The 18,896-nt window shown below is 37.5% G+C and overlaps 1 pseudogene; it reads right to left on the reverse strand.

The window, feature by feature from the left end:
• Positions 1–7,441: 7,441 nt before the first annotated feature.
• The window catches only part of LOC128119192 (zinc finger protein 431-like), a 62,318-nt pseudogene continuing 50,863 nt past the window's right edge, over positions 7,442–18,896 (reverse strand).

Below are 18,896 nucleotides of genomic sequence, written 5' to 3' on the forward strand. Positions count from 1 at the left end.
ATTGGTCTGTAATTCTCTTTCTTTATTGCATCTTTGTGTGGTTTGGGTATCATGGTAACTGTAGCCTCAAAAAAGACTTTGCTAATGTTCCTTCTGTTTCTATTGTGTGGAACAATTTGAAGAGTATTGGAATTAGCTCTTCTTTGAAAATCTGGTAGAATTCTGCACTGAAACCATCTGGTCCTTGGGCTTTTTTTGATTGGGAGACTTTTTTTTAAGGTTTATTTATTTACTATGTATACAGTGTTCTGCCTGCATGTATGCCTGCAGACCACAAGAGGGCACTATATCTCATTATAGATGGTTGTGAGCCACCATGTGGTTGCTGGGATTTGAACTCAGAACGTCTGGAGGAGCAGGGAATTGAACTCAGGACCTACCAGCCATCAGTCACCACTCATCCTCTGAGCCATCTCTCTAGCCCTGGTTGGGAGACTTTTAATGACTGTTTCTATTTCCTTAGGGGTTATTGGTCTATTTAAGTAGTTTATCTAGTCTTGATTTAACTTTGGTATGTGGTACATATCCAGAAAACTGACCATTTTTCTCAGATTTTCCAATTTTGTGGAGTACAGGTTTTCGAAGTATGACCTGATGATTCTCTGGATTTCCTCGTTGTCTGTTGTTATGCCTCCCTTTTCATTTCTGATTTTGTTAATTTGGTTTCTCTCTCTCTTCCTTTTGGTTAACTTGAATAGGGGTTTGCCTATCATGTTGATTTTTTCAAAGAACCAACTCTTTGTTTCATTGATTCTTTGTATTGTTCTCTTGGTTTCTATTTCATTGATTTCAGTCCTCAATTTGATTATTTCCTGGTGTCTATTCCTCCTGGGTGAGTTTGTTTCTTTTTGTTCTAGAGCTTTCAGGTGTGCTGTTAAGTCATTAGTGTGAGAATTCTCCAACTTCTTTACGTGGGCATTTAGTGCTATGCATTTTCTTCTTAGCACTGCTTTTATAGTGTCCTATAAGTTTGGATATGTTGTATTTCCACTTTCATTGAATTCTAGGAAATCTTTAATTTCTTTCTTTATCTTCCTTGACCCATTGGTGCTTCAGTTGGGCATTATTCTGTTTCCATGAGATTGTAGGCTTCCTATAATTTTTGTTGCTGTTGAAATCTAACTTTAAGGCATGGTGGTCCAATAGAATACAGAAGGTTATTCCAATGTTTTTGTATCTGTTGAGATTTGCTTTGTGGCCAAGCATGTGGTCACTTTTCAAGAAAGTTCCATGGGGTGCTGAGAAGAAAATATATTCTTTTGTGTTTGGGTAGAATATTCCATAGATATCTATTAATTCCATTTGAGTTATAATGTCTGTTAGTTCCCTTATTTCTCTGTTAACTTTCATTCTGGCAGACCTGTTCACTGGTGAAAGTGGAGAGTGGAAGTTAGTGTGTAGGGTTTAATGTGCATTTAAAGCTTTATTAATATTTCTTTTACATATATTGGTGCCCTTGTATTTGGGGCATAAATGTTCAGAAATGAGACTTCATCTTGATGGATTTTTTTCCTGTGATGAATATGTAATTTCCTTCTTGATCTCTTTGGATTAACTTTAATTTGAAGTCTATTTTGTTAGATATTAGGATAGCTACACCAACTTGCTTCTTAAGGCCATTTGACTAGAAAGACTTTTCCCAGCCCTTTACTCTGAGGTAGTGTCTGTCTTTGAAGTTGAGGTATATTTCTTATATGCAGCAGAAGGATAGATTGTGTTTTTGTATCCACTCTGTTAGCCTGTATCTTTTTATAGGCAAATTGAGTTCATTGATATTAAGAGACATTAATGACCAGTGATTGTCAATTCTTATTTTTTTTTTTTTTTTTTTTTTGGTGGTAATGTATGTTTCCCTTCTTTGGGATTTGTTGATGTGGGATTATCTATTGCCTGTGTTTTCATGGGTGCATCTGACCTCCTTGAGTTGAATTTATCCTTCTAGTGCTTTCTGTAGGGTTGGATTTGTAGATAGGTATTGTTTAAGTCTGGTTTTGTTGTGGAATAATTTGTTTATTTAATCCATCTATGATGATTGAGAGTTTTTCTGGGTATAATAGTTTGGGCTGGCATCTGTGGTCTCTTAGTTTCTGCATAATGTCTGTCCAGGACCTTCTGGCTTTCAGAGTCTCCATTGAGAAGTTAGGTGTTATTCTGATGGGTCTACCTTTATATGTTACTTGGTCTTTTTCCTTTGCAGCTCTTAATATTTTTTCTTTATTCTGTATGTTTAATGGTTTGATTATTATGTAGCAAGGGGAATTCTCTTTTGGGTCCAGTGTATTTGGTAAGCTTCTTGTATATTCATAGACATGTCTTTCTTTAGGTTGGGAAAGTTTTTTTCCATGATTTTGTTGAATATATTCTCTGTGCCTTTGAGCTAGGATTCTTCTCCTTCTTCTATCTCTATTATTCTTAGCTTTGGTCTTTTCATGGTGCCCCACATTTCCTGGATGTTTTGTGCTATGACTTTGTTTGTTTTAATGGTTTTTTGACTGACAAATCTATTTCCTCTATCATATCTTCAATGCCAGAGTCTCTCTTCCATCTCTTGCGTTCTGTTGTTTATGCTTGCATCTGTAGTTCCTGTTCATTTACTGAGATTTTCCATTTCCAGCATTCCCACAGTTTGTGTCTTAGTTTTTGCCTCTACTTAAATTTTCAAGTCTTGAACTGTTTTCTTCACCTGTTTGATTGCTTTTTCTTTGTTTTCTTGAATTTAAGGAATTTACAGATTTTTTTTAAAGTGAATTTTTCATCTCCTCGTTAAAGGCCTCTATCACCTTCTTGAAGTCATTTATAAGGTTATTTCCTTCTCTTTCTTCTATATGGGATGTTCAGGTCCTGCTGATGTAGAACCACTAGGATCTGGTGGTGCCATATTGCTCTTTGTTGTTGAATGTATTCTTGCATTGGCATCTACCCATCTCTTCCTCCAATAGGTGCAAACACTGTCTGTATCTCAGGGATCCACTCTTGGTCCAATCGACATGCTTGGTCCAGTTGGAGATCTTGGTCCAGTTGGAGCTGGCAGAGACTGCGTCTCAGGGAGCAGCTGCAGTCTTGGAGTATGGGTGGGTTTGAGGGGTAGAGTGTTGGTGGTCAGACCTGCCTGCAGGAGACCTGCCTGCTGGCCTGAAACTGGGGCTGCAATGGGTGGGAGTATAGGGACACTGGTTGTGCCCCTCGGCCTAAAGCCTAGAGGCTGTTGTGATTGGCTTGGAGAGCAAGACTCATCTCTTGGTCCAATTTGAGCTGGTGCAGTCCGTATCTCTTATTTGTAACATTTATAAGATAAACCATGTCATGGCTTCAGAGCTCACCCGTGCTTCTCTTACAGCTCCCTGCACAGGTATTCACACCACAACACACAAAAACACTCATTTCTGTTCCACTGAAAGGCCCCATTTTAAAATGTTTAAGTCATGAATTAATCAATATATTTGAGCTAGTTTTTCTGGGTAGCTTTCCTGGAACTCATCTATGTAGACCAGGCTGGTCTCATACTTGGGATAATCCTGTTGTCTTCCATGAGCTGGGATTACAGGTGTATGCCCAGTAAAATATCAGTGATCTTCAAGCTATTTTTCCCACTCATATATGTCTAAATGGTTGTGTATTGCAGCAAATGTGACATCTGCTATCAAATGTAGCTCTTGCTTACAAGTTTACAATCATTGGGATGACATTTCCTACTCTTTAGTTGGAAGTTAGGACTTTTGCGTTCATATCACTTAAATACAGAATACATTTTAGTCCTATGGACATATGGAGACATTGTGTGTGCTTCTGTTAAGTGAAGCTATTATTATTTTTCTATAACACTAACAATGTACCAAGAAGGTTCAGACAAACAAAAATTAAGGAATAAAGTTTTCCTGCAGTCCCAGACTATGTTCTGTTAGGCCACTGAAAAAAGGTTGTGCTCCTTGTAGGGACACTCAGTGCCTTGCTTTGTCACAACACAAAGTCTGTTTAGCCAGCTTGGCTTTAAGGAACAGCTAGGTGTTTGCTGTGAATTAGGGCCCTTTGTAAACAATGAGGTGAGAAAGACCGAGCATAGCCAGAATCCATAAGTGTCCTTGTCTGTAATTCATTCAGCTGAGTAAAACTGTGTATGCAATCCTGGTACTTATTTTTATACTATTGCCTCTCTATGTTTATAGCCCAAATGATCATATAGCCACTCCTACCCCACTTATTTTCTTGGGAAATTTCTTAGTAGAAAATAGTAGCTTTTATTTAAGTTTTCCTATGTTTATACTTTGCCTACATATATATCTTTGTACTACTTGCATTTCTGGTACCTATGGAGGCCAGAAGTGGATAACAGATGCCCTGCAACTGGAATTATAGATGATTTTGAGGTGCTATGTGGGTGCTGAAAATCACACCCTAGATTTTACTAGGTCCCCTAGAATGTAACCAGTCCTCTTAATCGCTGAGCCTTTGCTCCAGTCCCTCTGTATTGTCCTCCATCATAGGAAATGTGTTTGATCCTGCCTCTGTCTGACTTTATAGTTGTTTGGTTGTTCATTTGTTTGTTTATTTATGTTTTTGGGACAGGCTCTCAGGTAGCCTAGACTGACCTTGACCTCATTGTGACTACTTGAACTTCTGACACTACTTCTATGTCTCCAGAAGTTCTGGCATTACAAGTGAGCACCACTACCATAGCTGTTACATGTGTTGTTGGTCATGTGAATGCAAGGCAACTCCCTTAACTAGGTGAGCTACATCCCCAGCCCTGTCATAGTGCCTTAATAGCAATTGGTGATTTGCATATGTGGTTTAAATACTATGCTATAGGCTTCTGGTAATCAGAGATTGTTACTGTATTTTGTCCATCCCTAAAAATACTGACATATTGTGCTCTATCATCTCTATAATTCTTGAGAATCACCATTCTCATTTAAACTAGTGATTTATTGTGTTGGGATTTTATTCCTGAAGTGACTAATGCTAACTGAGAGTCCCTTTGAATTCAGAAAAAAATGAGAATGCCAATACTACATGAGCAAACTTTAGCTCTTGCACATTTTTACAATAAATTGACTTTTGAAATTAAACCCATTGAAAGCATTAAAGCTATCCTCATTCAGCAATGGCTCAGTGTTTGCAAGTCTTGGAGACTGGTTGATTTATTTAGCCAAGCCACTTGACAGATAAGTCAATGCCTCTGTAGTCACATCTGATTTTCCCTTCAAAGATGGAGGATTGCAGGATGCTTACCCTGGCAACTATACTGTAGTTGCCAAGAATAAGGAATGAGTAGAAGATATGGCAACAACTAACCCACCACAGCTGAGTGGACAGAGCATAGTAGGAGTCAGCTTGTCCTCAGGTACACCCTGAGCAGTGCTCTCTGGCCATTTGATCCTCTGGCTTTCAAACCCAAAGCTCCCTCTGTATACATTCCTGTATATTCCATAGCTCTTTGTAAATGCCTGATTGCCCTAGCCTTAGAATGACTTCTTTAAGTTTCAGGATCTCCAGACAACCTGAATGTCATCCAAAGTCACCATCATGCAAGCCTCCTGAGGGTTGTGCTGGTACCAGGGAAGCAGAATATCATCCCTTTCAACATGCAATTCTTCATGCCAGCAATTTTTCTTCCTTCAAGAGACATAATCTCAAACAGGGGTACACCTGACACATGTCCTTATGGGCTCCCATTGCTGCCTATTTACCACATGAACTCAGTCTTGTGGCCTTTGTCAAATTGTCAGCCACTTTTTAAAGACTTGTATTGTCAATTTCTCTCTTGATTCTTCCCTCATTTTGTGGAGATTTCAGCTCAGAAACTTATTGAAGTACCATGTCTAAGTGAGTTTGATGCTATCAATCTTATATTGCTCCTGGGTTATCAGGGATGAAATAAGATAAGCTTAGGATAAGGCATTCACACCTTACTGCTATTAATGATATGTTCATGGGGCTGAATTGATGGCTCAGCAGCTAAAAGAAATGGTTGCTCATCCACAGGGACTTGATGTGACTTCTAGTACCCAAAAGACAGTTCAGAACTCTGTTAACTTCAGTCATGGAGAATCTGACATCATCTTTGCTCTCTACTGGTCTTTGGTATGCATTTGGTATACACAGTGGGCAAGACTTATACATAAACTAATTATAATTCTTTTTTAAAATACCATATACATGAAGAAAACAACTTTTACAATCTGGAATGACATATATGTCCTTTCACCATTTGCATATCTGGTGAACTGGGAGGCTAGAAGAGGCATCAAATCTTCTGAAACTGGAAATACAAGTAGTTCTGAGCCATCTGATGTGGGTGTTCAGAACCAAACTTCAATAGCCAAGAGGAGCAATATTACTGAACAAACCCTTCAGCTCTGAAATATGCCATTATAATGCAGAAGATGAAGATGTTGAATTACTCCTTCTGTATCCTATCACTTGAAGGAGATGAAAGTCCCTGTTAGATGGTTGTCAAAGAATTCAATGGATTCCTATCCCACTGTGAATGGACTCTCCACATTTCTTATTTTCATTATTAACATGATTCTCTTAAAGAAAGCAAAGATTACAAAAGGTTTTGTTGCAACCAGAGTCCAGTCAGAATACATTAGATAAAGTTCCATAATTTGAGATATGCTCTTTCTTTCTGGAACTTTTTTTGAACAAGATATCTGCACACAGCCATGGCGGTCCTAGAACTCACTATGTGGACCAATCTGGCCTCAAAATCAGAGAGATTGGCCTGCCAATGTCTCTCAAGTGCTGGAATTATCAGCATGCACCTCTAAGACCAGCCGAGATGTTTTTAAAATGACTGAGAGAATGAAAGGATAAAATAAGATTTAAAAAAGAACCATCATTGTTTTGATGTGCAGTAATACTTCTTGAAATACTATAGTAATTTCAACTGGCAAATCATTTCATATGTTCTTAACAATTGTCTTATTTTCTTTGCTTTGTTAATTTCATCCACTTAAAAAATGTTTGAACTGTGTGTGTACAAACCTGTGCCATGACGTACATGTAACAATGAGAGGACAACTTATATGTGTCTAATGTCTACTTTCCCTATGTGAGTTTTAGAGCTGACACCTAGGGAGTCTAGTTTGGCTCTAAGTAACCTCATTTGGGCATTATTTGGGTATAAGATTAATTTACGTATGTGCTGGTATGTGGCTGTGCATATGCCACAGCCCAGATGAAAAATAATAGAAAACTTTTAGGAGTAAGTAATATAGGTCTCCTAGAGATTGAACTCAGGTCATCAGGCTTAGCAGTAACCAATTTTAGCTACTGAGAAACATCTTAGGCATTCATTTATGGTTCTGAGGAAGTATTATGAACAAGTGTTTAGTCCTAACACGTCCCCCCCCAAAAAAAAGAAAAAAAAAAAGAAAAAGAAGAGACAGCAGTATATCATTTTCATTTACAAATAGAATTTTTATTCAAATTGTCCTGCTTTCCTCCATCTTTAGATAACAATATGTTTACATACTAAAAAAGATATTTTATTGTTGTAATGTTTCAGCTAATCTTATTTGAGCATCATTAAGACAGCTAAGTGGGAAATGTCTGTGGTATGCAGTGCTGGAACATGACCTTGATATCCATATAAAGATGGCCCAAATTAGACCCCACAAAGTTGTCTTCCGGTCTCCACATATACGTCATGGCCTAAAAACCCATAATCACATCACATCACACACACACCAGAATTTTTTAAAAATAAATCTCATTGCTGTTACATTATTTAGCATCTCTAGATAATTCCCCTAGAAGGCAGTACTTCAAGACAAAGTGCCAAATAGATAACTACTGTGTACAGGAAGAACCATGGAACATCAAATAATATATGTATATCCATATCACATCAAGTGATGCTGTGAGACATACAGTAGATTACTATTTGTCCTACTTTATTACATCTCTATCAGAGAGATGAAAATGCAGCTTTGGATACACACATGAGGTATTTATTGTTTCTTATATTCTCTTCTATTAAACATTTTAACATTAACATTGTTAAAATGTATACATAAAACAGTGCACATTGCGCTTGGACTTGTACTCAAGAGGCTGACATAGGAGAACCAAGAGTTGAAATATATCCCTGACTAATTACTGACATTTAAGCCAGCTGGATAACAAACAACATCTCAAAGGAATTTGTAAAAATATGAAAACAAAAACTGGAACAAAAACCCACCACCCTTTCACAGACACCCTTACTTGAAAAGTATGATCACACACTGCCTGATGTTTAAATAAACAATGGACCACTTAGATTCAGCCCATTCTATACATTGAAGCAGAAAAATACCTATAAAGCAGGTAAAAATACAATAGAAGATGAATAGAAGCCACAGAAATAATATAAAAACCGCCCAATAAAATTCATTAAATGGATTAGCCACACATGGAGCAACCTTCAATACCTATTCCCAAATTTTCAAAATACAATCCACAACCACAATGGTTGACTTTACTATTACACTTGATTGAACACAGTAAATAATTTACTTCTTTCAGGCTATGATGAAAAAGACTTTCTTGAAACTGTAGACAACTGTGAAGTTTAAAGTCTTTACCAAATTGTTTACATAAATAGGATTTTCCTCTTGAATATGTTCTTCCCCACTTCCTAACATCAAGATGATAAATTAAAACAAGTCATTAAATTTTCACTCATGAATGTTTGTCTCATGTAAGCATTCATTCCTGTAACTCAAATGTTGAGGTATTTAAAGGCTTACTTACAGAGATTTTCTTCATCAGGAAATCAGAGAGCAAGCAAGTATGCTTGAAGTCAGAGAAATCAACCCTACTCAGTAGGTAGTATTATTTGGGAAGATTTAAAAAATGCTGCCCTGCTGGGAAAAAATATGCCACTAGGGTGGGCTTGAGAGTTACATCCACACACCACTTCCAGGTCCTACTCTCTACTTCATATTGCAGGCTCAGGAAGTGAATTCTTAGCTTCCTGCTTTAGCTGCCATGTCTGATACTTGTTGCCATGCTATTTTCATGGTGATCCTATATCCCTCTGGAACCAAAGGGCCAAATAAACTCTTTCATAAGTTGACTTAGACATCATATTTTACCACAGAAACAGAAAAGACACTAATTCACATCCATAAAATTTAAGACCAGCATGAATTATTTCACAAAATTGAAGAAGTATGAATTTTTTTTTTTTTTTTTTTGGTTTTTCGAGACAGGGTTTCTCTGTGTAGCTTTGCGCCTTTTCCTGGAACTCACTTGGTAGCCCAGGCTGGCCTCGAACTCACAGAGATCCACCTGGCTCTGCCTCCCAAGTGCTGGGATTAAAGGCGTGCGCCACCACCGCCCAGCTAAGAAGTATGAAATTTAAAAGGGTTACCTTATGATTTAAATTCATAGGGCTTTTGTCCATGAGTTTGCACATGAAAACAAAATAAAGAGGGACATCATAATGCTTAAACAGATTGTTGACACTTGTCAGATTTTTTTCCTCCAGAATCTTGTGTAACTAAATGTAAGTGTGTTGGCTAAAAATCTTTCCAAATCCTTCATAGTCAGATTCTCTCCTGTATTAGGTTTTTTTTCAGGCCCTCAAAGACTATTGTGATATGCCAGAGACCAATTCATTAGATCAATTACACACTGAAAGTTTTACTCTTGTATAAAGACTACCATGAAATGCAAAATGGTAACACACTGACTAAATTTATAGAATTTCTCTGCAGTATGACTTTTTCTCATGAACTCGAAGACTACGGATATATGCAAAGGCTTTATCACACTGATTACATTTGTAGGGTTTCTCTCCAGTATGTGTTCTTTTATGTTTTTGGAGATTACTGTGTAGTGAAAAGGCTTTCCCACATTGAATACATTCATAAGGTTTCTCTCCAGTATGTGTTCTTTTATGAATTTGAAGCTGACCATGACTTGCAAAAGCATTACCACACTGACTACATTCATAGGGTTTCTCTCCAGTATGTGTTCTTTTACGGTTTGGGAGATTACAGTGTTGTATAAAGGATTTACCACAATGATTGCATTCATAGGGTTTCTCTCCAATATGTGTTATTTTATGTATATGGAGAGTGCTGCTTTGCGCAAAGGCTTTGTTGCATTGATTACATTTATAGGATTTCTCTCTAGTATGTATTCTTTTATGGTTTTGGAAACTGTGCAAAGGCTTTACCACATTGTTTACATTCATAAGGTTTCACTCCAGTATGTGTTCTCTTATGTATTCGAAGATTACTGTGATATGCAAAATCTTTACCACACTGATTGCATTCATAGGGTTTCTCTCCAGTATGTTCTCTTTTATGTATTCGAAGATGATTGGGACTTCGAAAGGCTTTTCCACACTGATTACATTCATAGGGTTTCTCTCCAGTATGTGTTCATTTATGTATTTGGAGCATACTGTGGCATCCAGAAGCTTCACCATACTGAGTATCTTCATAGAGTTTCTCTCCAGCATGAATTCTTTCATGCCTTTGAAGAGGATTGTAATATACAAAGGCTTTAACACATTGAGTATACTCAGAGGGTTTCTCTTCTGAATACTTCTTTCATACCTACAAAAATAAGTGGCACATATTAAAGCTTTACCACATTCATTACACTGATGAATCTTTATATCTGTATGAGTTAATTTTACAATTTGGTCCAATTGTAAAAAGTAATAAGATCTTAAGGTTTATACTCATGGTATTCCTTTTCATTAAGGGTTGTTTTCCATCTTTGAAGATACCTGTGATGGTAAGAGCCTTTATTACATAGCTCACATTTATAGCATCTTTTCCTATATGAGATTTTTCACAATTTGAATAGAACTGAAAAAACTGAGAGCTTTACCATACTTACTGCATTCATAAATGTTCATACAGTGTGAGTCATACTACAATTGCAAGGTGAACCAGGACAAACAGAAGTATGTATACATTCCAGTACTTATAGAGTCTTTCTGCAATATGAGTTTACTGATGTATTCCCAAGGAAGTTGGGAGACCAATTAATTGTAAATTTGTTTCATATTCAACAAGTTTACTCAGACTGGGGACTTCTATATATCTTCTAGTTGTTCTGGGAAAGAAAGTTATGTTGTTCTTTCCACATCCCTGTGCTCTCATGGCTTGTATACATATTGAAATATGCTATACCTATCAAAGGAAGAGTAACAAATAAATGGTTTCTACATTGCATTCACACAGTCTGACTTTCTATTCCTTATAGATGTGTAGTATAGGGATTAAGGTTTCTTCACAACAACCATTTTGACTCATAATCTGCCCATGTCAGTGAACTGAGCAAAATCACAACAAGTATATGAGTAACACTAGCTTTGCTGTGGGTTATTTGCTTATTAGAAGGTTTTGGACATATACTTATCACCTATTCAATGTGTATATCCTTTGCAATATCTGAGTGGGATGAAACTAAATGGACTGGCAGTTCTACAGCATAGCTCTCCTGGAGCTATGATTCAAATGGTGATATCAGTTAAGGAAGCATTTCCTTGTTTTCTTTCTTAGAGGAATGCCTTGGAAACATAGATTAGGCACCTAATGTTGATGTACATGGCTTTGTGAGAGTTTAATAATCATCATTACACTTTAAGCTGTGCTACTTACACTGCTGCTTTTCTTTAAAATTTCCAGGACACATTAAAATTTCTTCAGAGGCACATTTGTATCAGCTTGCATATGAAAATTACCTTCAATGTCTTCTAGAATGTTGAAAATGTTCTTCAATGTTATGATCTTCCCAACTGTAGCCTGAAATATAGTACCAGAAAATGTATGATATATTATTGGAAATTATGTAAAATGTAACTCAATATCTTCAGAAAACCCTAGAAACTTGGCTGATTTATTTACCTCATTCTTTTTCTTGTTCAAACGAAATTACACAAGTGTATCAATAAACAAGGAACATTGTCCTTTTATTTTGAAATATGAAGGAAAATCCATAGTCTTACCTATAGCAGTGAGGTTCCTATAGGTCTCCAGCATTACATCTTTGTAGAGGCTCTTCTGGGAAGGATCCAACAAAGTCCACTCTTCCTGAGTGAAGTCAACATGCACATCATCGTAGGTCACTGCATTCTAAAATTCCCCATACATGTGTACAAAAGAAAGCATGATACTGATAACACTGTAAATGTATACTTCTTTGACAATATAATTGTCAAAGTCTCATAATTCTGGTGCTTCTCACATTTATTCCATGACACAGAATTTCTGTAATCACCAAGTCACTTTAGAAGTAAACTGAATAAGAGGTTCATCTGTCATTTCTACACCCTTTGAATAGGATATAGCTTTGAAAGAGAAATGCCAATTAACAGACATAGAGACAAGCAAGCAGATGAATGGTACTGACTACATATCGGAGAAATTGAATGAATAATTGCTAACTACAAAAAGATGGGCAAGCTGGGTATATTGGCTCATGCTTTTAATAATGCCAGCACTCCAGAGGTAGAGGCAGGTGAATTCAATTGCATTAAATGCCACTTTGGCCTATCTAGTGAGTTTCAGGATGGCCAGAGTTACATATTAATAAGATCATGTCTCCATCACAAAAATCAAACAAACTAAAAAGGTAGAAAGAAATCAGAAGTTTTTACTAAAGTTCCTACAGAGTTATTCACTCAATCCAATTCTGTATTGATCTTTCAGAAACCTGAAGTGCCACAGTTTAAATTGTAACATTAATAAGATCTTTACTAAAAGGAATGTGTTATAGTTATAAATAGACAGATAAAAAACATTAGCAATGTAAATGTTGATCATAAATAAACAACATAGGACAGGAGAGATGGCTCCACAGTTAAGAGCTCTTGCTTGTCTTGCAGATAGGTGGGCTCAATTGCCAGTACTTACATGGGAGCTCACAACTATTCATTTACTCCAAGTTCAGGGATTCTGAGGCTATCTTATGACTACCGTGAGGGACAGGCACATATGTGGTGCATATCCATGCATATAGGCAAAAGACTTATACCCATTTAAAAGGATTCAAAATAAACATAGTAGGTAAGAAGAATGTAACAAACTTATAATCCAGTGACTCAGAAGTCTCAGAAAGCATTAATTGCCATCCTGGGAAAGAGAATGATAACCTCTGCCAATTTTGAAAATTCAAGATGTAGGTGAAGCTCAGCACAACAGCATATGCTTGATATGGACATAAACCTACATTCCAGGCCCATTAGCCAATAATACAAAAAAAAAAACCACACAGGCATGTTGGCCCAGCTTTAATTCCAGCATTAGGAGCCAGAATCATATGGATCTTTGGGTTGAGGCTAGCCTGGTCTACAGAGCTACTTTCAGGACAGCCAGAACTTCACACAGAAACCTTATCTTCAAAAACCATCTGTAATAGTGTTGAAGGCATGACAGCAGGACACAAGGAACAGAAAATGGGTTCAGGCTACAGATATGCAAATCCCATTCCCAATGAGGAATTTCAAACAGAAAGGCTCCTCCTACTAAAGGTTCTACAAGAACCCCAAGGAAAGCCACCAAGAAGAGACAAGTGTTCAAATCATCCTATCTGGGAGCTTTTCATTCAATGACTCAGGTCACTATAGGCTCATGGTCATTCCAAGAATAAAATGTATTTATTATAACTTTAATGATTGCTATAGTCTGCAACAGCCCCTATACTGTTCAAATATCCAAAGTCTCTTCTGAGACTCAGGCAATTTCATGACTATCACATCTTGTAAAATCAGAAAACAAGTTACCTCTTTCCAACATACAATGGCACAGAATGCCCATTCCCATTCCAAAGGAGAGGAATGGGGATATGGTGAGGGAAGATTGGACCAAGGCAAGACTGCAACCCAGCAGGACAAATACCAAATCCTGTAGCTCTGTCTCAGACACATGGGGCTTCAGTTTCAAAGGGCTTGGGTGGCTCATTTTCCCTGCAGCTTCTTATACATCTCTCTCTTTAGCTACTTGCAATCCCTATATGCAGCTCTCCATTGAAGATCTCTCATAGCTTAGATATCTCAACATCTTGTGGTCTCAAAATGCAACCCAGGCTTCATCCTCACAGCTTCATTCAATGAAATTTCATACTGGATCTCTGACTCTGCCAAACATAGATACGTGCAACAGTGGTGAACTGAAACCACAGACTAAGAACCATGACCTGAAATTTTTAGTCCTTGTTTCCAGAACCAGCACAACATGGGTGATCCTGCCAAGTTTGGCTTCTTAATTGGGATGGACCATGCCAAGCTTGGACCACAGTTGCAACAAGTTTTGTATGAAGCTGCTTCTTGAGACTAGGAATCACTTTGTCTAGTCCTGACATTAACTGAAGGCCTAAGAGGATAGAGTCTTACTCTTAAGGTACCTTGCTAGGCTTCTGCTGTAGAGAAAGGGCCTTCTCTTGAATCAGGATGATCTCCTTGAAAGTTCCTGCCTCTGTTTCAGCATCTGACTGCTATCTGAAACTATATTTTAATTTAATTCTGTCCAACATGTTGCTTTTTTTTCACTGTAGAACTGAATGAGTCATCGGTTATAACCATCCAACAAAGTAAATATTCCATCTAAGAAATCAACCCAGTACCTTTTAATTCTGTCTTACTCAATTTCTCATGGCATGGAAAGAATAAGAAAGATTTTGGGCAAAAACATTACACAAATGACCTCTAGCCTAATTTTTCATAGAGTCTCTTCCCAACTGAAAATCCTATGACATTGACCTCCACTGTACTGTCTGCATTACTTTCAACATTCCCATCTTCCAGGTTCTACAAGAAGAGCCAGTTAAGCTCTATGTAAAGCTTTCTATGCCTTTTGTGATCTAAAGTTGTGATATCTTCCACACTCCTTCAAAAGACAACATTTCCCAGGTTTTTGCCTAGCAACAAAACCCACTTTTGGTGGTTTTTTTTTTTTTTGTTTTGTTGTTGTTGTTCTAACTTGCTACTCTGTTGCTATGATTAAATTCTCTAACCAAAAGCATCTCTAGTAATGAATGGGTTTATTTGACTAATTTTGTCAGATCAGAGTCTGTCATTTTTTAAGTTTAGGACAGAAACTCAAGCTAGCAACTGACAGCAAAAACCATGGACAAACATTGTTTTCTGGATTTCTCTCTTCCTTGGTCACTGTCTCATGCTCAACTAACTCTCCTATCCAGCACAGGCCCACTTGCTTAGGGATATTGCTATCATGAGTGGAAGAGCCTCCCCCCACATCCATCATCAATCAACACAATCACTTACAGACATAGCAGTTTCTGGATATTATGAATAAAGCTGCTATGAACAGAGTTAAGCAAGTCTCCTTGTGGTAAAATGGAGGAGCGTCTTTTGAGTATATCCCCAAGAGTGGTATAGTTAAGTCCCGAGAATATGGATCCCCAATTATCTGAAGAACTGCCATATTGATTTTCATAGTGGCTGTACAAATTTGTACTCCCTCCAGCAATGGAAGAGTCTTCCTTCCACTTGTTCCACATTCTTGCCAGTATGAGCTTTCTCATGTGCTACTAACCTTAGCCATTCTGACAGGTGTGATGAAATATCAGAGTAGTTTTGATTTCAATTTCCTTGACGGCTAAGGATGTTGAACATTTTTTTGTTTATCAGCCATTTCAGATTCCTCTGTTGAAAATTCTCTGTTTAGAGCTGTACTCTTTTTTTATTTATTTATTTGGTTTGTTGATGTCTAGTTTTATAAGTTCTTTATTATCCTGAGTAAGGCAACCCAGAACCACATAGACAAAGATGATATGTACTCACTTATTAGTGGCTACTAGCTGTTAAGTAAACAATAATCATAGTACAATCTACAGACCTAGAGAGGCTAAGTAACAAGGATGGCTATAGGTGGCATGCATGGATCTCCTTGTGTCTATGGTTTCTATTGCTGTGCTGAAACACCATGACCAAAAAGCAAGTTTGGAGCTGAAGCTGAGACCCTGGGGGTAGCTGCTTACTGAGTTGCTTGAATTACTGTCCTAACTTTCCCCAATGATGCACTATGATTTGGAAGTGTAAGCTAAATAAAGCCTTGCCTCCCCAACATGCTTTGTGGTCATGGTGTTTTGACAGCAATAGAAACCCCAACTAAGATCAATTGGTACCAGGGACCAGGATACTGTTTTGATAGGCTTGACCATGTTTTTGTTTGGAGAAATTTGGACTTTGGTACTTTAGGTTAGGAAAGCAGTGGAATGTTTTAAGTGCTGCTTAATGGGCCGTGCTAGTAGGAGCATGGAAGATAGTGGTACTGAGTGTGATTTGAACCACTGTTGGTGGATCAAGAGGTTTCAGAGAATGTTAGTATGTTGCCTAGAAATCATTCTTGTGACATTTTGGTGAAGAATATGGCTTTTTTATATTTTGTAAAATCTTTATTGACAAATAATTCACATAGTATATAATTTGCCTGTTTGCACAATTTGATAGACTTTAGTCCAGCATCATCATAGGCCTATGACACAATCACCACTTTCTATTTTAGAACATCACTGTCTTCAATTTCATACACACATATAATATATGGTGATTATATTCCACCTTATTTTTTTAATGAACATAATATTTGCAATTGTAACCATTTTTAGTTCACAATTCAGTGGCATGAATTACATTCAAGATATTAATTACACCCATGATATTCATTAATTACACTCATGATATTAATTACATTTATGGCATTCATTGATTACATTCACAGTATTCATTCAATAACTATATTTATGACATGATTTATTACATTAATGATATTATGTCTTGATAATACTATTCGTTTGTGGGGCTTTTCCATCACACAAAACAGAGAATCTGTACTTAGGAAATCATTGCTCTATATCCCTTTCTTCTCCATCTTGAGATAACGTCTAATCTGTCTCTATGAATTTGTATGTTCTATATATTTCATGTAATACAATTCTATAGTATTTGTCCTTTTTTTAAATGTAAAAACTGTCAGCGACCAAACATGAACCATGGAAAAGTACTAGCTAGGCCAGAGAACAAGCCCCTGACCTAAACCAGATGCCCCCAAAGATAAAGAACAGGTCAGGCAGGTCAGGTAGCATAGCAACAGAACAATGGGCACTGACCAGTGACCTTAACCACCTAGCAGCCTCACGACTTGCACGTAGTCCTTCACCTGCATGTATGGCATGTTGTGAATCCCTTCCCTCCTTCCTGCCCCCTCCCCCCATGCTATATAAGCCTTGCTGAGGAGAATAAAATTTGCAGCTTGATCAGAACACACTGTCTTGCTGTCTTCCTTTCGTGTCTCCCCCATCCCTTTCATTCTCTCCCACAGGTGGGTCACCCCTGTTGACACCCCACTGGCCGGGGCAACTGACGCCCAACGTGGTGGCTTGACCCTCGCCTCGTTGGGAGTTGAACGTCCTTCTCCAGGAAAGTCCAGACATCTGGTGGAGATATTTTTGCTGATAGTCCATTGAGACCGCCTGACTCAACACCCTTTCTTGACGATTGGGAGGAGAGCAGGAAGGACGAGGTTAGTCTAAACTTAGGCTTAACCATGGGACAGGGAAGTTCTTCCCGTGACCTTTTCCTTAAGGGCATTAAAGAGGCCCTGAAGACATGAGGGATAAGGGTTCATAAAAAAAAAAAAAAGACCTCAACAAATTCTTTAGTCACTTAGAGGACTGTTGTCCCTGGTTTCCCCAAGAAGGACGATTGATGTTAATGATATCCTAAAGGTTTATAAAAAAAAAAAAAAGGAAAAAAAGATTTAGGCGACCCCTAAAAGCTGCCAACCTTATGAAATTCATTTACCGTCAGATTATGATAAGCGGCAGAGATTCTAACCCCTCCCTTTTATGGAGAAACCTGCCGTTACTTCATTCAGGGTCTTATAAGGAGATAACACAATATTATCACACTACCAGACCTCCTGAGAGTGTAAACTAGAGCTAATGAAGTTCCCTATGTTCTCCATAGTAGCAGCAGTGTCCTGCTACAAACAGCCCTTTTTGCTAAAACTATTGGAATCTAAGGGCTAACTTGAGCACTAAACTTGCCCTGCAGCTAACTAGGAGCTCCACTCCAGCAGCCTTCTTTTAAATTAATGTAAGTCTCACAGCCAGTGCCGATTTAAAAACTAATGACAACTCCCAGCTCTCCTAAAAAAGTGTCTTTTTCTGTCTCTTTCCTCTTTCTGGATTGACTTTTAAGTTCTTGGTAATTTACAAAAATCTTGGCCAAGTACAAGAACTTCAGTTAACTCATCGCAAAAACAGGTCCTGCTTAGGGGACGCCCTGCTACGACCTGTATGGATTCATCAGACCCCCGAAGATGTTTGGGGGTTGGAATCCTAAACATCTGCCTTCTTCCCTCTGAACCTAACTATCTGCTATCTGCATCTCAGCTCACTTCTGCCTTTGAGTCATCTCCACCCTTCTCCTCACCTTGCCATTTCCGGTGGCTATCTGGCTTGATACAGACTGGGTGCAGCTGCTACAAAAAAAAAATCGTCCTTTGTTTTACTGTGCTTATCTCATTTCATGATACACCTTAAAGGATTTATTAAATTGTTACTCTCCTTATGTACTATATTTTAAATAAGAGTTCCTGTTTCTATATTAAAATAACTTAATATTTTTAAGGCTAAAGCTGACAGGTATAAAACCTAAGATCTAAGTTTATAAAGACAACTAACTTATAAATTGTTAAGAATAAGTTTACTTTAATTAAAGATAATTAAGAAATAAAACTTATTGATTGATTGGTCGACCTAAACTGTAAACTGTTAAGGATAAGTTGTACTTAAGCTATAAGCTATTAGAGATAATTATTAGGATACAAATTAAGGATTAATCATCATAAATGATCAAATCTTCTAATGTATGCAAAATCCTATTTATATACATGCTGAGTATGCTAAATTTCATATAA

This window comes from Peromyscus californicus, unplaced genomic scaffold (assembly GCF_007827085.1).
Source record: "Peromyscus californicus insignis strain IS unplaced genomic scaffold, ASM782708v3 Scaffold_23__1_contigs__length_62951481, whole genome shotgun sequence".
NCBI lineage: Eukaryota > Metazoa > Chordata > Mammalia > Rodentia > Cricetidae > Peromyscus > Peromyscus californicus.